The sequence below is a fragment of the Cyrtonyx montezumae genome, unplaced genomic scaffold, assembly GCF_038088225.1.
Source record: "Cyrtonyx montezumae isolate F1298 unplaced genomic scaffold, pur_monq_1.0 scaffold_7, whole genome shotgun sequence".
Taxonomy (NCBI): domain Eukaryota; kingdom Metazoa; phylum Chordata; class Aves; order Galliformes; family Odontophoridae; genus Cyrtonyx; species Cyrtonyx montezumae.
The window spans coordinates 33,831,472-33,851,501 of NW_027072078.1; the positions used below are offsets into that span (position 1 = coordinate 33,831,472).

A 20,030-nucleotide genomic window follows, 5' to 3' on the forward strand; every position below is an offset into this window, starting at 1 on the left:
ATATAAAGATTGCTCTTCCTTGAAAATTAGTTTCACTACAAGTTTAACTTGGTTTAAAAAGGAAATAAATCTGAAGTCAACAGTATCAAAATTATAGGTTGGTCAATCTAGACTGTCCAGAATAGAATGTGTGCTGCTTCTCACCATTGGTGGATGGGGAATTGGTAATGTTCTGAATGGGTTTGGAGTTTGTCATAAGGGTAAGTGACCATCAGCAGGAGCGTGTTAACCTCCACATTTGTGTGCCTGCTTTGTGAGTAGCACTGATTGCTGCCTTCTGATAAAGAATAAACCGTGTCTGCTCTGTAGAAGGAAATACAGAGATCTTTCTGCCCTTCCCTTGAGTCTTTGGAGTCACCTTTTACAAACATCTCATTTTTCTTTACACTGTTTGGGTTTCCTCCTTTGTATGCATGTATATTACGCATGTTTATGCATGAGAATAGCTTTAAAAGTAATTGTCATCTGAACATGCATTGTGATAGAATCATCAAGTTTGGAGCAAACCTAGATCCTCACTTAGAGGGCAGTGGGTCCCTGTCACATTCCTATGAGTTTCGCAGCAATATCAAGTCCTATAGTTGCCCTTTGGAAAGGCACACAAGTTTATTTTCCCCTTGTCTCTTTCTGAAGGTCTGTACTGTATGATTTGCAGCGACGTGAGGCTCTGGCAGGTCACAAAAAGCATTTTCTGGTTGAGCATTTTAGTGGAGTTTGGGGAGATAACATCACCGATGCTGGTCCAACTACCTTCTGAACATTGTTCTCCATGCTGCTGTAGCCCACGTGCTGGACTTGGTCTTCCAAAAGGGATTGAAGGGCTTTTCTTTTCTTCTTTTCTTTTCTTTCCTTTTTTTTTTTTATCCCTTCCTCTTTTCTTCGAGCTTTCAGCATGTCATTAGCAGACATCAGGGATCTGTGACCACTTTCTCGTGCCCGCGTGGCTAATTGCAAAAAGGAGCTGTGTTTGGAGCAGGCTGGCTAAACTAAATTAGTGTGGGAAAAGGCTGTCTGGTTCTTCCAGCCGCGTGGGGATGCCAGGGGAGCATATGGTTGCTGGTGAAAGGTCCAGGGCTCAAATGGCCAAGCAGCATTCTCAGTGCTGCTGTATTGATCAGCCCTTCTGTGCCTGTGCTCGAAGAAGGGGCAGCCCCGTGGCTCTCAGAATGGGACGTGGGATTTATTGGTGTTGACGGACAGCTTGGGGTTACAGCCCCTGGGACGCAGGAGGAAGCTGGAAATAAGTATTCGTGGTGAGGTTTATGGCGGTATGATTTCAGAGATCTTTCCTGAAATTTCAGCCATGTAAATGATGTCTGACTCATGCTCACAGTGTTCGAAGTCAGCTTTTAAATGCACTTCTCCAAGTTCTCAGTGCTTCATTCGCACTGCTGAGGAGAACGTACAGAGTAATAAACAGATTAGCAGGCTCCAGGCGTTCTTGGCAGTTGTGTAACTCCCCTATACGTTGGCATTCCTTCGTTTTGTTTTGATTCTAGGTGGCCTTTCCACGTTATCTTTACTTTTACCATTTATAATGAGGGGAAAATTGACTGCTATCAAAGAGGAAATGTGCCAAAAAGGGGAGAGGCTTGTCACTTCTGAACTCGCCGAATGATTTTCTGTCAGGTTCTGAGTGTATAGCAGAGGTTTGTCATAGCACATATCGAAATATCATGGCAAAAATTCCCCGTTTGATTATGTAATTAGAGAAGGCCCAACTTGTTTGTGTGTTTTTAATTATGGAAAGCCAAGGTTCAGTTATATGTAACGGAGGAGAGAAGCTCGGGTTTGTCCCCCAGACGCGATGCTGTGGGTAATTCTGCAAATACTCAAAGGCACAAATTTTAACATGCAGCAGCCCCTGCCACATATGTCATGTGGCAAAGGCGATGTGCTGGAAGAGCAGGAGGAGGAAGGAGATATTTCACTGCTGTGATAGCAAGGGAAACAGGGTTTACTTCCCATCTACAGAGCCTTGGTGAGTCCCCCCCGTCCCCCGGAGCAGTGTGCCTGCAGCCTGTGACAGGTGGCTGCTGGGGCTGCTAATTGCAGCCTAGCACAGCATGTGCAAAACACTTCCTGCCGTATGTCCTGCTTGAGTGGGAGCCCGTTTGGTGCGCTCCCGTCAGAAGCCACAGCAACAGATGTGTGCAGAAAAGGCGAGGGCTTGCATTTCATGCGGTTCAGCTCCACGTTTTCACAGGACCATATGGTTTATATAGATGTTTTGTATACATCTTATCGAGCAGATGATTAGAAGTTAAGGATTAAGCGCTGAGTCGGGCTTCCACTAAAACCCGTGTAAAGTGACATTATTGAAAACATGAGCGACCTCTAAAAGTGACAGAGCTGCCTGCATGTCTTACTGTTTGAGAATATGGCAGTAAACGTCCATGGAAGCGTATTTTAATAATACATTTAAGAAGATTTAGCTCTTGCACACCGCTTTGGATGTCTGATGACCACATATGAAACAGCAGACTTTCTTCTACCAAAATTATTGTCACACCAATAAACAAGGGCACTGCATTTGGGTAGCGTGGTGCAGAGGATGCAAGTGCCTGACCACACGCATCTGTTTCCTGTGGCTTCCTGTTGCCTCTGCGTGGTCTCCATGTCAGAACTATAGGATCATTAAGGCTGGGGAAGACCTCTAGGGTCCTTAGGTCCAGCCCTGACCCACCCCACCATGCCTGCTGCCCATGTCACTCAGTGCCACATCCCCAGAGCTCTGCAGCACCTCCATGGCAGCCTGTGCCGATGCCTGACTGCTCTTTCAGAGAAGCAATTGCTCCTATCCCCCAACCTGAACCTCCCTTAGCACAACCTGAGGCAGTTCCCCTTGTCCTGTTGCTGGTGTGGTGGCATTGGAGCTGGTGCTCCTGTGTGCTTTGAGGGGCATCATCTGAAGATGAGGAGGATTTGTTGCAGACACTGCACAAGCTGTGCTCTTCCAGTTCCCAAACTTGTTTTCTGAGCACAGCACTCTGGGGACTGTCTTGGATTTCTCTGTTATCTCACTGTGCTATAATTTCAGTAGATACTGCTGGGTTAAGAAGAATAACGAACTTTTATGAGTTTATATTCAGAGCAGCTGAATGCAGAAAAGGAACTTTTCTTAGGCTTATGAATGCAAGGAATGATGGGTACAAATATATAGTAACTTCACTAGCTAGAGTATACAGCCTAAACAGTTTTTATTGCAGCTTCATTTATCACTAATAGTAAGGCGTCGTTAAATGTTCTTTTTCGAGAATATTGAGTTTTCATGCAGTTTTACTTGGACAGGTATAAAAGTGATAAGGGAACTTAGGGGAATCTGAAATAAGATCCTCCTTCCATTGGATAGCCTCAGAACTGAACAACTCTTGGTACTGGGAGTGTGTTTGTCACTTGAAATGGATGATACGTGTGTAAGTCTTTCCTTAGAAGCAGTTGGTGTCTTGGTTCAGGCAGCAGGTACAGGAGGAGTCCCGTGGATTGCCATGGGATCCAGTCTGTTTTCTTTATTTGGAATGGACCTACTCAACCTGAAACCTTCATCTGCAGGGGTCAAAACAGAAAACGCTCGAGTTTCTTCTTCTAGCTAAGTACACAGCCAGTAGGATAGAACACAGTAAATAAACATTTATGTGTATGCATACATATATATATAAAGTCAAAAGAGAGTACAGCAGTCCTCAGATGCATCATCCTTGCCATGATGTCTACCCCAGAAAATGTTGAATTAGGGCAGGACATGCAACGACATAGCTGCAGGCACAAGCCTTAGTTGTGCGTGTTGCTGCAGTTCTACCTCCATTTGTCGAACAGCATCTCTGTTGGAAAGGTGACTTTACGTAGCTCCAGCAGCCATGCTGCACACGGTCCATGCAGAGACAGCAGAAAAATCCATCATCAGTGCCTTTATCTTATCCTGTGCCATCTGAAGGCAGCGCGTTTCCTTCCCGTTTGTCGTTGTGCGCTTGAACAAATGAAAGCGGGGGCATTTTCCAGAGCTCACTGATGATTTCATCAGACCTGTTAAAATATACCTTTGTACAACGAGCGTCTGTCCCAGCTCGGGGCAGCGAGCCCAGTCAGCACTCAGCAGGCCAGGGGAGATTTAGCCTGCAGATACACCTCGCTTCTCCCGCTTAACTCTCTGGTGAAAGTAATTAAAACTTTCAGTGATAAAAGAAAAATCTGTAATTAAATCAGAAGGCCACAGACGAGGCAGAACTGCTGCTACCTTGCACGGGAGCGTGTTGGTTTGAGGGGAGGGGGCCCTGGGACCCACAGTGTTGTGCTGTGGTCATCACAGTCCCAGGAAGGCGGAATCTTTTCTGGAGAAATTCCAATTTGGGTCTTCAGATTTTATCTAAAGGTTGTTCTGCTTCACAGAATTGAATGATTTTAATTGCGGCTTAATGTCAGAAGAAATGGTGTATGATGCATCTGTGTAAACGTCATTTCCATTTTTAAAAATGTGAATCAGTTTCTTTCATGTTTCTCATAGCTATGCACTTAATTTCTCACATATGATAACATTTGAAAAGTGGCTATTTCAAAGGATATCAGAGCAATTTATTAAAACACATTTAAGTACCCTTAGTTTGGTCAGAGGAGTTTCTTTGCCCAGAACGTCAACAACAACAAAAAAAACCAAACCTATTCCTCCCCACCCCTTTTTCCCCATTCTGGAGTCAGCAACTGAAAGTAGTTGTATGCAAATTTGAGCTATAAGGACTTTCATCAAATCTGTAATTTAAGTTTCAGACTTTCCAATAATTACAGTAAGTTCTCAGGTCATTAATTTTTGTAACTTGGAGGGGGGAAAAGAAGTGAAAAGTTGTAATCAAAATTTCCTTATTTGTCTACAGTTGAAAGTTAAAAATTCTCAGAGCTGTGTTCATGAAGAAGAGAGAATATTTGGGGTGTTATCCAGGAATTTCCACTTTTGAAAGCAATGTTGTTTCCTGCAGGCTGGAAATACATCCAGGAAGTCACAAATTGATTTTGAGTATCTGCTTGAAAGAAAGCTGCACGTTAATTTGTTGAATTTTTCATTGACTATAGGCAGGGTTTCTTGTACAGCCAAAGCGTTTTTGGATTAGCTTTGCTTTTTAAATTCCAATTTTAAACTCAGAAATAAGGTACTGCTCTTTGTTATGCATCTTCTGGACCTTGGATGTGAACATACTGATACAAATTAGTCTATTTTGACTTCTGCCAAGGGCGAGGGGTGCTATTTAAAGTACAAGGAGGCACATAGTCTACATTCTCCATCAACCAACAGTGGGAGCCCATGGTAGTTCTGTCAGGTTCCATATTGCAAAGGTGGCTTTGGGCTCAAACCCATGCTGAAGAAAGTCCTCCCAGCAGTCTCTCTAGTTTTGAATCCTTCTTAGGTGTGGTACATTTCAGCCCACTTGGTTTCCAGGTTAGCTGTGTTGAAGACGACAGCTTCTTAGTGCTGATTTGCTCTCAGTTACGTGCTCAGGCAAATGGTTTTTAGCAGTTGGTGAATGTCTGCCGTGTGGTTTTGGTTCAGGGAATGTTTGCTTTTTTTCGTGCTATCTTCTTTCCTGCCATGCGTGTTTTTACAGCCTTTCATGAAACTTCTTTGTTAGTTTTGGAGTTGTAACTTCTTTCATTGAAAGCGCCGTTCTGAAGATATCTGAAGCTTTTATAAATATAAAAAAGTATTTAATATATCTAAACTTGTAAATCATTTGTGCTTCTGCACTCGCAGTTCAGTATCACTCCCAGATAATCTGTACTGTTGCCTGTTGCAACTACTTTCCTTGTGCACCTACATCCTGTGCTCATTCTTTGTACAAAACCTTTGAACATATTCACTTTCCAATTTTCTCAACACCTCAGATACATTTTTAACTATTCTTTGCAGTACCTGATAATGCAAACTTAGTTAGTAATTTGCCTTTTATTTCCATTATTTAATCTGCTTATTTACAAGTTCAGGCGCACTTATAAGGTACGTATTTACTTATTTGAACTACTCTGTGTTGTGTTACTCAAGGTATTGAGGCATTGCAGTTGTTAGTCCATGTAATTATCCTCAGTGTTGTAATAAATTCTTTTTTTTGCCCTTTTTTGTTTTATTTTGTGGGCTCTACTTTTTCTTTGTACCAGCATTTGATGTAAACAGTAAATACAAAGGTAATTTTAAAGCAGTTAATTTAAATATAAATAGAGCTTCCTTTCCCAAACTAAGTGTTTTTGTGAGCTTTTTTTCCTAGTCATCAGGTAACCCTAAGTGAGGGATCCTGAAAGCGTTAATGAACTTACAAATAGTACCTTTGAAAACTAAACCACGTGCCCACATTTTCTCTGCGGTTTTGGTTTGTTTGTTTGTTTTATTGTTGTTTTTTTTTTAATCCCATTAGGAGTTAGGAAAATACCTGAGATTATAAAGTTAAACAGTGTGACTACTTAGACTGAGCTGGACACCATCTGAAGATGAACAAGACTTATTTTAACCAGTGAAAGTAGTAACTACATTGGGCTTCACCAGGAATTATTTTGATGTGTGAATGTTTTACTTATTTTGTGTTGTTTTATACTCTATGCATTTAACTGTACTGGTTTAAAGCCTTGGTATTCTAAATCACACTGCTTTTCTGGGACTTAGGCAGTCCTATGGGAAGGCTGACACTGGGCTGTCGCTGTAAATTCTGGGATGGAGGAGGACTTTCAACATGCTGTGACATTTTTGAGCTCCTTGTCTCAAAATTTGACCTGTCTGATCAGGGAGTAGGGGAGAATCCATGAATGACATTGCTGGCTATTAAAATAAAACAAAAAATTTAGCCCTCAAACATAATCATTTTTTCATTTTATTATTTTAATGGATTTTTTCTGTTCTCTTCATGTAGCTGGGGTCAAGCCCTGTTTCTTCTCATCTATCAAGTCATCTTAGCTTTGCAGAATTCCTGCCAGCAAGTGTGCAGACCTATAACCAAGCAATATTGAAATTACCAATGAAAGAACTTTATTCTTCTAAGTGTGTTTGCCAAACACTCTGACTGGGAGATTAAAATACACATGTGAAGGAAATTTGGCTAGGGCTTTGCAGGCAGACAGTCATACTAACTTGAACTGCTGGTACCATCCATTCAGGCTTCATGCCTTGCAGCAGGCCAAGAGCATCCTGCAGATCTCTTGCTGCTCCCTGTCTTTGTCCTGTTTTTTTATTCGTTTGCAGTTACTTACGTATACTTTTTTGGTGTGTGTGAGAACCTGGTATCAGTTCAATGCAAGATCATTAACAATTTAGTGTAGGAAAATAAATGATGTGTGTACTCCATTGACACGCAAGAGTAGCGATTGAGCATGCTTCAGTGCTCCCACCTGTAGCACAGCTGATTAAATGTGGGAAGGATGAAAGAAGATAAAAACACATTGAGCAGAGGAACTGAAAGTGCATGAGGCCAAGAGGCTCCTAATTTGAGGAACTGTTACCAGACTAATAGGAGGCAGTCATGATGTTTTTAGTTTATAAGGTTGTTACTGATGTAAAATGCAGAAATAAGTGATGAGGAGGAGTAATCAGAGGGAGATATTCCTCATCAATCATCAGAACCTCAGGTATAATGCCGACAGAGTAAAGGGCATCTATAAATGAGACTGGGACTCAGATCATTTGTCTTCCGTAGTTACTAATGGATCTGTAGTCCTTAGCTGCTGTTTCCTCTTGGAAGGCAGTTATACTTCCTGTTCTCCACAGCATCCTGTGGCAGTATTCTGGGCTCTGATCACTCAGCATACTGCCTTTAAGAGCATGGGGACCTCTGCGTGATACAAGGAATGTAAAGATGGATATTTCCAGCATACAGAGAAGCATGTCAGAAAAACTCTCTCAAGGGTGACAGGTTCTAGGAATGGCCGCGTGCACCAAGCCTCCAGTTCCTCTTGCCTCCCACAGTGTGGGATCATAAAAAGGCTTGGGTTGGAAGGGACCTTAAAAATGATCTGCCCCCTGCATGCACTCCTCTGGTGAGATTCTCTGGGAAAGTGAGCTGATATTCTTGAGTAATCCAGGATAGAGTAGCTGGGAAGTGTTGGGAAAGAAGATGGGAGGAAGCATTCTGGGAAGCTCGAGTGGGTTTGGTGTGTGCTGGTAATGTAGAAGGAAGCACGTGGAAGCACCCAGGGGGAAAAGAAGATAGATTTACATCTTGGAGTTATTTTAGACTGTGTTATTCTCCATGGAGAATTCCCATTCAGTTTAAGAATGATACCATTCTTGTAAAATATTTCAGGGTAACACTATGATACAGGTCTGTATTAGAAACTCTAGTTACACTGCAGAATGTTCAGAAGATACAAGAGTTACCCATCTCACTAAGGCTCTTTAAGAATCACTGTTAGTGTGGCTGGAAGGGGAATTGTCAAGGCACCGTGACATTAGCAAAGGTTTCTCAAGAGCAGCCTTAACTCTTATTGTATTTCTACTAATTATTTTGACAATAGCAAAAGGCAGACCTGGTAAACACAACTGGGAAGCATCACCAGAGAGAAAGACCAGATATGCGTGAAAACCACCTAAGGGACTGTGGAAGTGCTGCCCAAATGCAAATTGGCTGGATCTTGAGTGATGGTTCATCCAGATGTGTTTGCATCGTGTGTGTGCACAAAGCCCTTTAAAGAGGGAGAGGTCTGAAGAGTACCATAGTGCCCAAACTCCAGCTGGTGCCCAACTGCCCTGGGAGGGCTGGAGGCCAGTTGAGCTCAGTACCTTGCAGCTATGGAGGAATTCAAGGTGTTAAGGATGCTGTAACCTCAACTGCCTTAAAGGACATCATTTTAAACAGTATATATATATATATATATATATATATTTTTTTTTTTTTGAGGGAGAGGGGAGAGAGAGAAATTGGTTGGCAGTATATTTTGCTCTTACAGTATATGGAATTCAGAATATCTCAGGCCTTGACAACCAAGAAATGAGAAGTTATGAAGTAAGAAAATCCAGATTTAAATCTTCCCCTGCTGAGCTGGCAGTAGCAGCTGAAAATTATTTGCATGCTAAGGTGTAGTTGTACTGAGCAGTGAAAGGAGCAGCTGAAATACCTAAATCGAGCTGTTGGTTGGATTTCAGGAGATTTATTAAACTTTCTCTGTTCACCTCATGTACGGTCTTTCTGTGTGCTTCAGCTGCATTTCAGCAGTAAGTGGGGCCCATTTTCTATCTGTAAGATGAATAGGGGCGAGAGGTGTGGGTTTGCTGGTATTCAGCTGAAGTGCAGAGTTAGTCGTCAGTCAGGGTTGGGGAATTCTAGAAGTACATTTCCACCTGGTTGGAGGGTATGGAGGAGATAGGCAAACTTGTGCTGGTGCTACACAGGGAGAGGCAATGGCACCGGGTGGAAAAGAGATATTCTGGTTGGATGCAAGGAAAACAAAATCACTGTGGTGGTGGTGAGTCAGTGGAGAGATTGTAAAATGTCTTGGAGGTGTGTGAGACTCGGCCAGCCAATGCCCGGGCACCCTGACCTACTGGACCCTGTCTGGGAAAAGCTGGACTGCAGCCTTCACAGGTCCTTCCTAACATCTACTCTGTGCTAATTAACTTTTCTTGATCAAAAATGTTGGGTTTATTGCCGTGATAGGTGTTTTCGGATGGCCAAGATGATCCATGAACTTACAGATCTGTATCTCAGCTGGTTTCTTATAAAACTATATTTTCATGTATTTACTTTATACATCAAAATCATCTTGAATTTCTGTGAATGAGGTTTTGTTTCGCAGTTGTTGGGCTGAGATTTTTGTTGTTGCATGGCATTATTTTTTGATACCAAAGATTTTGATGTTTGCTTTAATTTTCTGCGCAGAGGTTGCAAGAATCAGATTACAAATCCAGCCTTTTTCTGTTGCATTTTAGGTACCAAAGCCTCAGATGTTGTAGTGTGTGAGGAAACAGGGAACTTTTCAGTGGGTTGCACTCAGGTCCTAAAAGGGAATCCTGGGCTGCATGGCTTAGAGCAGGGCCAGGCCTTCTCCCATGTGCTCCTTCATCCGTTCTCATAAGGAAATGGTGTTACAGAAAGGAAAGAGAACAGGCAAGGCAAGAATTAACAGCCTACATGAATCTGAAATTGTAAATAACTGAAGATAAAAGGGAAATATTCGGGGGAGCGTAGGGGCTTATAGCTAGAAATAAAGCAGTGAAATGAAGAAAGAGAAGATTAAGGCTAAATGTCATGAAAGCATTCTGCAACAGTAGTGGTTTTTTAGATGACTCTTCCAAAGAAAGCAAAGAAAAAACTGTTTTAGGACAAAGGCCCTTTATTCCTTTTTCTTTTTTCCCTGTTTCTTTCCTTCAGCTTAACCACTCAGTGTAAAATAATCTCATATGGGTATATAAAGGAATGTATTAAATTTTTTGAGGCATGAATGTGTATGTGTGCATCCTTGGAGCTGTTGTGATGATGCTGAATCTTGTGCAGCTTCACCAAGACCTTTCTCACCCGCATCTCAGGGCACGAAGTTGCAATGCCGCAGTGCAAGAAAGGATCTGGGTAGTTGGGGATTTAGTTTGTATGTAAGTTAAAAAAGAGAGTGAAAAACTGTTTGGGCTGCAGTGTGTGGAGAAGAAAGGAGGAAGACTGGAAGAAATAAAGCCTGTCTGGGAGTCTTGGTTTCTTTTTTGGATGGGTATTGATGCTGCCCCTTTACTTACCATCAGTAGGACTCAGATGGCCATTCCAGCAGTAACTTGTCTCATCTTACTAAAGATTAGAATCACTGTAAAAAAGCAAGGAGGATATTTGTGGTTGGCTAACGGATAGCAGGAGGTCAAGAAATAAACCAAAATCCCAAAGTTAATCTTCGAAGTGGGTTAAAAAAGTGATAATTATTTACAGTGTCATATTTTGACATAGTTATTCTTCATTTAGCTGGCAGCGGCTTCTGTCTAAAACATGTTTCCTTCAGCTTTATCTCCAGTGCCACGCAGTTCTTGCAGAATGGGATTGCTGGCATTGGTGGTGTTGCATCTGCGTGCTAATGAAATGGTGCAGATAAAGCTTTTCTTTTTTAATGTGGTCTGTGTGAAAGTGCACTGAGGTTTTTCTTTTTCCCACATAGTTCCATCTTCTGAGTAACCCCACTGTTAGAAAGTGATGGAGAAACCTGATAAAACATGCCGTGCTTCTAAGAAACTCCTAAGAAAAAACTTTCATCTGCCCCATCAACTTTTCAGCTGCCCCATGAGGGTCTTCATGAGATGCAGACACTTCATCTTGCCCTTTCCTGGAGAGTAACCTGTCTTAGCAATTCCTTCCACAAGTCAGTGTTGGCTGTGAGTGCTGTTTTCTGCTCTTGAGTGAGAGGAGTCAAACTGCACACCTGAAACCTGTGGGCACTAAGGAAGCAAAGCCACAAAATCCTGCCCATTCCTCCTGTGATGATGATGGTTTTCCCAGGAGATGTCTTAAAAAATTAACAAGGTCTTTTCTTTACAAAAGTTTCTAAACCTCATTTCGGCAGAGCAGGGAGGGAGTGCTGCTCTGATGTGTTTCTGACTTAATCGTGCGTGTGTGTGTGTGTGTGTGTGTGTGTGTGTGTGTGTGTGATGTGATGCTGGGGCCGCTACCAGGGGGTTCCTCAGACCCTTGGAGGAATCAGGCCATCCCTGGAAGAGATTGTCTTTAGAGCAGTGATAAGATGGGAAGGATCACGGCAGAGACCAAAACTGATAAAGGCAGAAATAGCACAAGGAACGGCATGCTGAAGCCAGAATATTTAAAGCTGCATTAGAGGCATCTCTGTTCAGTCAGTTCAGAAGTTACCTTCTATAGCCAAGTCCTTTAGCAGTAGATGGTGTTTGCTCTGTAGAAGAAAGAGCCTTCCAGAAGCAGGTACTCCACACCTCTTGCCCAAGTCCACTTTGCTAATATTGCAAAATTGCAATCAAACTAAGCTGATTAAGTGGTGCTGTAGATCTGACACAGAATCAATGTTGTTAATCTGGCAGCTAAATATATTGGGGGGGAAATGAGGTAACAGAAGACCATAAATTTCATCCAGAAATATTTTTTTCTTATTTGAAAAAAAAAAAAGCAAAAAACAAAACCGAAATGTATCTAGAAAATCTTTCTTTCACAAAAAAAAAAAATAAAATAAAATGGCCCTGAACTAGGAGGATGGGAGATTTTTTATTATTATTTAATCAAAGAAAGAATAAAGGCATAACATAAATGTGGTATTAAAAAAAAAACAACAACCAACTTGCATTTGAGAAGTTTCCTCGAGTGATCTGCAGGTTCCATGGGAAGGATCTGAACATGCTGCATACGTAGCTGAAAAGGAAGCTGAATTCCTTTCTGTTCGTAATGCAATCATCTTACAAGGTATTTTTTATTAAATTAGACCCACGTGACTAAATTGCTACTGATGCCTTTTGTGAATGCTCCTAAATCATCAGCTAAATAGCAGCTGATCTAAGTTTGGCAAAAGGAAGAAATGAAGTTTTGGAAAATGATCCTCTTTTCCTGATAGCAATCAATCAGAATGGGTTACTTGCATACAGTCTTTTCTTAAAAGCACCATAATAATTGGAGGGCTGCGGATCTCTCTCATGTTAGCAGAGGAGAAGGGAAAATGTTATAGTCCATACTTTGAGCTTAAACATGCTATGGATGTTCAGGTTTATATATAAGGTTTATATATATATAAACATTTTACATAGATATAAAATTTATAACACGTGTGTACGTGTATAAATTTTATATCTATGTAAAATGTTTATATAAATACATGTTAATTGTATGTATCTTTAAGGCGTACAGCAGGCTGAAAAGATTGTTGTCTCCCCTTTTGTCTAGCATAACTAGAAATAAAACCAAAGCATACATTGGCTTACCTGACCAATTAGTGAATTGTTTTCAGCTGTCATTTCCTGTTTAATTCATGCTTTGATAGCTATTCTTTGTTTTCAGAGAAATCTTTCCTGTGTTCTGTGGGTCTCCTTCAAAGCAGCGCACAGACAATTGAGACATTTTGGTATTTAGGGCATGTCCCCAGCTTTCATCTGCTTTTCCTTACCTTTCATGTTTGTTTTTCCCATTGTCAGAACCTGCAGTGCCTCCTCTTCGGTATCCCTGGCAGCAGCTGGGAGTGCATTCACTTCGGAGGTGGGCGGCCCTTCTGTCCATGCTGTTTTTCCACACAGTGGGGAAAGAAGAGTAGTAGGTGTAGGCCTGGCAAAGTGGGGTCAGGCTTATCTGTTTGTATACATGCATTAAAAACATTTTAATTCTTATAGTTAATCTCACTAGCATGCAGTTTGGTGAACATACGTTGCTAATAGATAGCAATATGCGTCTGTTCAGTCTTAGGGGATTTGGGGGCACTTGTGATTTAATTTGTTTCTGGGAGTTCCATCAAAAGAGAAATCCTTCGTAAAGCTGCAGGTGTTAAAATTAGACAAGAATATTTTCTGTTCTGGGAAATTAGGTGTGCTTGCAGCAGTTGAATATTGAAGCTGAAATTCATGGAGAAAAAAAAATAATAACCTGCTAACTACAATTCTAAGATTTCATAGAAACAGCTTTCCTGCCCCTTCTTTCTGGTTCCTTTGAATAAATGAATTTACAGATTCATGGAAGCTCCCATGTAGTGTCCACTCAACTAGTTTAGCTTTGTTAAATCTTGAAGTTCATTTTGTGCATGAGTTCCCAAGACAGGAATTTTTCAATTTCATCAAGACTTGCTGCAGTGTATATAAACATGGTGTTTTATGCTTCCATATAATGTGTGCTAAGTCAGTTATAGTGGCCAGGAGAGCAAGAGTAGTGCTGAGGGGTGCAGAACAGTAGCACTTTGCCTGTTGGTATCTGAAACGTGGTATGAAAGTTTGCTGTTTGCACTAATTACGCTGCAGCTGAATGAATGAAAGGATACTGTTGAACTTCTGTTCAACTCTCGTAATATCAGCCAATTAATACAATTTTTCTGTTGCACTTGATTGCCTTTTCAGCTCTTTAAAGGCAAAGTAAACAAGAGGCACATCTGAAGAGAGATGGATTTGTTTTTCTTTTTGCTTTGTAATCGTCACAGATTCATACGTTCTTTCATTTCTAGCATTTTCTGCCTCCCCTCCAGTTGAATTTTGGAGGAGAGTCTTTCCTCAAACAGTTGAAACTGCAGAGGTGTCAGTGTTTTACATGCTGTGTGGTGTCCTCTGTAGTTTGGATTCTGTGACGTGATTTCTGGCGCCCGGTGTCTGGAAGCTCAAGAACGCTAATTATTTTCTAATTGTGTCACTACATAGTTTTCTCAACACAGACCACATAGAGAACTTCAGTGCAACCTGTAACACCTTTGTAAGTTGTGAGTACTGGCAGGAAATATTCACACAAAACCCAAAGCTTTTCTGTCTACAGTTCTATAATGCAATTCCTGCAGACTTTACTACTATGTTTAGAAAAATGATTATTATAACATCAGTTCTCTACAGATTTCCTATAGACAGAGGCTGCCCTGGGGCTATGAAATGCTGTTAGGGAGATATCAACTGCCACAAATTGGAGGCGAGTATTTGTGGATCCATCCAAACAGAAGAACGTGGCACTGTAAAGCACAGTAATGCCTGCACCGTTACAAAAAGTATTTTTCTATCTTCGATCCAAGAATAACAACTAGGAAATATTCCTAATCCCTTCACTGATTTTTCTTGATTTATGTCTATTCACATTCCCAGCAGAACTTGAACCATCTTCCCAGTGTTACACCAACGAGATTACAGCTGACAAAATTTACCATTTCATATTTTGTTTCCATCTGCACCAACCCTTCGAGGAGGGCACTAAATCACTCTGCTGCAGTTTTGTGCAAGTTAAGAACTTTGCCATCTTCACATGACTTGGGAGATAAATTGCAGTTGTGGGTGTGCTCTGAGGTATGTGGGTGTTCTCATGAGTGGCCACGCAGATGCAACATGTTTTGGTTTTTGTTTGGACCATTTTAAGATCCCCATATGTTGTTTTATCACTCAGAGTTGCTGATGCTTCACCTTTGGTGAGGTCACTTGGTGGTTACTTGAATACATCACTCTGCAGAGGCGTACCTGGGTGAGATGTGAGTAGATAGTTTGACTTCAGGCTTCACTTTGAAAACATGTAGCTGCTGGATTCACTTCAATGAGTTCAATTCCTGCTTTTTAAAATATTTTCATTTTAAAATTCAAATTCTTAAGCTCTGATTCTTTTTCACTATACTGCAGTAGATTTGAGCTTCCTGATGCTTTTTTTTTTTAAAGTCCTGCAGATCCAGTCTTCTTTCACACCACTGCCAGATACCAAATGGTCTCAGATTCTTGAATCTCTCAGTGCTGTCTTCATTAGGTCATGTTACTCAGCATTTGTCATCCCTTTAGAATTCTGTTTAGATATATTAGACCAAAGGCTCTGTCTCTCTCTCTCTGTATCTATATATTATTATTTTTTCTGCACTTCTCGAACAAGTTTGATACAATTGCACAAGCATTGTGAAAGCTGTTCGCTCCTTCAGAGGTTACCTGAAAGAGTGTAACCCCCGTTACTAGGATGTATGTTGCAGTGTGTTCAGATACTGTACATTAATGAATTGCATGATGAGAGTGTAGATTTTTGAATTGGGTGAGAGTTAACATCCGTAATTTATCATGGCTTTTTTGCCTGGTTTTTTTTATGCTTTGTTCTTTCAACCTCTCCACTTCCCTCATGCCTTCCCTACTTCATCTGCCTCTCAAGGGAGCGGTACAGACACTGTTGGGCAGCCTAGTGCAGGGATCTGGAGGTACGAAGTGATTCTGGAGCTTTCTCCTGCTCACCTGAACTGAGATATAAGGCTGTAGTGCTCTACTATTAGAATAGTTTCAAATATGTGGAGAAGTCTAGATATCATGCTCACGTGTTACTGAGAGGTGTTGCAGCAGATTATAATGCCGGGCAGGACAGAGGCAAGGAGCACAGTTCCTTGGGGTCGGGTTAATGTTTTGGGTTTTGGTGTTTTTTGTTCTTTCTTTTCTTTAGTTTGTCCTGTGCCATGCGTAGGCTAAAGGATACTTACAGTTTTCTAAGATGTACAACTGAAAGCCTTATGATTCTCCAGGGATGGCTGCACATTAGGCAGTTACTCTCCCTGGAGAATTTTACTAATTGTCGAGGTTATACTGTTGAGATTCAAAGAGAGATCAGCTGCTTTATAAGTATTTGTAAGGAACCTCTGAAGGAAAGAACTACAGATACTGTGTTTGGAAGAGAAATGGCATTTATTTATTATGTAGTTAGATGAATCTGCTCTAAATACTGTTTTGCTTCTCAGAACTTTCAGTAGCACTGGAATTTTTACTGTATTAAGAGTGAAGTCTCAGTGTAACTAGATACAGAAGGTACACGAGCTCTAGGTATTGCTAGAGGCTTCTCAAGGGCCTTGTAGGCTGACCTTTGCCACGTGCTGGTGAGAGCATTAAGGAAGCTTTTAAACTCACACATACAATGACATCTTTTTTCTCTAATGCTGATTGAGAAAGGTCTGTTACAGTGATGTCCATAAAATGGTAAATAACAGCTCAAAACAGGATGGAATTTGTTCTTAGAGTGGTAGTGGAGCAGAGCCGTCCGTTGCGTGTTCTCATCAGTTCTTACTTGCTGGTCTCTAGTTTGATTGCTGGTTTATTTATTCTTTTGCTTAAAACTATTAATTGCTAAAAGCTATATTAATTAAAAAGTAAACATTGGAACTTCCTCCTCTGCATCATAAAACACAAAAGGAAATCCGATGCTTTTCCTCCTAATTCATTTCCAGTGGCGTGCCTCTGCAGCTGAACTCATCTTGTAGATCCTCAACCAAGAGGAGAAGGGATCTGTGCTCGTTCTGTGCAGTGCTTGTTGCTGTTGCTTTCCTGCCATCCCACTGCCTTCCCTGAGACGCGGGGTGCGTGGGGAGGGGTGTTTGTGGGCGTGAAAACGAAAAGCTGGGAAACAAAGATCTGCTCAGCGCCTTTCACATCTTCTAGTTCTTAAACTTGTCACTTAAAAAAAAAGACGTTTAGAAAAGGCTTTACCTTGGTGTAGCTGTATGCAGGAATGTTATTATGCATACTGTTTTCTAATGTTTATTGTGTACATTTAGCTTAGAGTAGAATACTCTTTGTAAGACTGCAAGTTTTTTTTCTTGCAGCGAGCAGAAACATACCTCCCAGAGGCAGATGACTGATGGAGACTGCAAGCCTGTGTAGTGTTTCTGTGCTAGTGCCTCTAACATGTATTCCCTTATCTAAAAGCAAATGGGCTGAAGTTTTGCACCTGTTTAGCTAATGGGTTTCTTTTAATACCCAAGCATCCGTATGAAGCTTGAGCGTGGTTTTCACCCTCGTAACTTAAAGTAAGACATGTAACTTCATCAAAGTTACTTTTGATTTATAGCCGTGCAAAGTCTGGCTCTTTCAAGAAGCTCAATTGCTGAAGCAAATGCAAATATTTAATTCCAGAGGTTTTAGTGTCTTTTGTTTGCATTTGTGACACTGTAATTAAAAGCAAACTCCCTGTGTAGCGTGGTTGCAGGCAGCTACCAGGACCAGAAGACACGTGCAGTTTCACCTGGGTGGGACCAGAGACTCTCCTGTGGAAATCCCATAGAGGGGTCGGGGGGGGAGGTCTAGACTGTAATTTTCAGTCTGTTACTTTGTTAAATGTCTGGACAATACTTTATTCTGTGTCAATAACATTTATAGCAGAAAATAACTCAAATAATACAGAAACAGAGTGCAGGAACTATTTACAGTTGGAACAAACGGAGAGCTAACGACATTAGAAAAACATATTGATGCTTTTACATAGCTGTGCAATAAAATGCTTAGGTTAAAAATAAATCTGACTTAATAGCACCCACAAACAACAAAAAAAAATCTAAAACCAGTGTATTATTTATCCCCAATGATTTATGAATATTGACTTTTTTTTTTAATTGTGATATGTTCAGATGGTTTAGCTTCTTTGAAGTTACTGCTTGGGAATAAATTATCAAAGTGTATTTGGAGTTTTGGAAAGTTTTCTTTCTCAGAAGAATACCTAAGTGTTGAATTGGGTCTATGTAAGATGCTTTGTCTCCAGCCCAGGAAGAAATTGAAATTTAAAAAAAAAAAAAAAAAAGAAAATCAAATCAAAACAGATTCTTACATTTGAGCAGAGACATATGTTTTGTGGGTTGGCACCAGACTAGTGTGCAGAATCTTGTAGAACCAACTCTTCATACTCTAGGATATTTAGAGGAACAACATTCAAAAGAAGGTGCTAGAGAATTTAAGGAGTAGATAATACAGAGTTTCACTCAGATGGAAAATGTCCACATGGAGACTTCTTTTTGGCTGTCCCATTTATTTCCATTGCAGTGTAACTGTGTCCTTTGGGTCAGTGTCAAATGGTGTACGTGAATCAGTTACTGCAAATAAGATAATGTCTTCTAAAAAGAAATAATCTTTTTAATTTCATTGGTAAGTTCACACCGTGGAAGGTGGGATTATATTGGCTCCTGGCTGCTAAGATGATGATAAAATCATGTGAAGAAAAAAATGCTTGGGCACTGTGCAGTTAAAGAAACAAGTTCCAGGAAACACACAAGATTCCCCTGAAATGTGATCAATACAGAAGAAACTTCTTCTCTTTAACTCAGTTCTCCATCTCCTTCCAGAAGGCTGTGAGGTTATGAGAACAAAACTAATGATATCCTTACAACTATTGCACTTGTGTGTGAGAGAAAGGTGACAAAACTGGTTCAGAAATAACATCTGTAATGGGAGTGAAGATTAAGTATACAGATTTTTGCTTGTGCAGCTCAGTGCCAACATTTAGGAGAAAAAATAAAGTATAATCTATTAATGCAGAAGACAGAGTGAGAATGAGTTACTTGATGGGCAAAAGAGCTATCTGTTTAGTGGCATTAAAAATTTTGGGGAGATTTGGATGTGATTCAGTGGAGGAAAATGGGAGGCTATGTTTAATGGGCCACTGATAGAAAGCCTCAATGCCATATTATGCGTGCAAAGTCCCTCTCAGGGGAAACAAATCACAGATTGTGGGCCACCTTGAAAAATAATGGCTTAAAATGGCGCAAAGAAATGTTGCTTTTATTTCTCTGCAGTTGCTCCACGTTTCGTTTTCTCCCTTTAAAAACAAAAAGTGCTTCACTTGAGGCCTGAGTGCAGCTTGCATTTCAAGACCTGCCTGTTGGAAGGTGTGCTTTTTGCTTTGCAACCACCAATAAGCATCTGCTGAGCTGAAGTTATAAAACAGAGCTGGTGATGGATGCTCTTTTGGCTTCCGTACCACTGTCGTCCTCTAGCTGGATTGGTTTGGCATATCCAAGGAGTAAAGGACAGAGCTAACAAAAGCAGCACGTCACATCTGTGTGGCACGTAGACCTATTGAGGTAGAAATAGTCTGAGGAATGCAGTGAGGTTTAGTGTTCTATTTGCCTACAGTAAGGTAAAGGCCGCTGTATCGTGGCACAGTGGTTGGTGGCCTTACCCTGATGCCTGCCTGCCGCCTTCACCAACTGCTGCTGGCCTTGGGGTGCTCCAGGAACCTTGGGTTGTTGGAAACACGGTTCTGTTCCTCTCCTGCCCCTCAGCCCTATCCTGAGCCACAGCAGGAAAGTGGTGGCAGTGCGCTCTCAATTCCTGCACAGCAGTTTTTTAATACTCTGAGAGCATCATTTTCTATCTGGAATTTTTCCTCCATACCAATCCATCAACTCCAAGTTTGGCAAGCATCAGGGTGCAGCGTACATCCAATTTCTTCTTCAAATTTTTCATTAGGAAAAAAAGAGCTAGTGTAACACCGGTAGCCTGCACAATTTTATTTCAGAGACTGCTCTGGAAGTTATTTTTCCTGTGAGGATGTTAAAGTTTTTGGAGGCATTAGAAAGAGAAGAAAGCTTAAGTATTCAATAACTTGTTTGGGGGAAGAAATTGATTTGAGAGTGTTGTTTTCTGAGCCAATGGAAGCTGGGGGGGTTGGATTTATCTTGGAAGAAATGAA

General features: G+C 41.1%; 1 protein-coding gene across 7 annotated transcripts in view; it reads left to right on the forward strand.

Annotated features, from left to right (window-relative positions):
* MBD5 (methyl-CpG binding domain protein 5) overlaps positions 1-20,030 on the forward strand; it is a 322,289-nt gene that overhangs the window by 23,661 nt on the left and 278,598 nt on the right. The gene's annotated exons all lie outside the window — the stretch shown is intronic.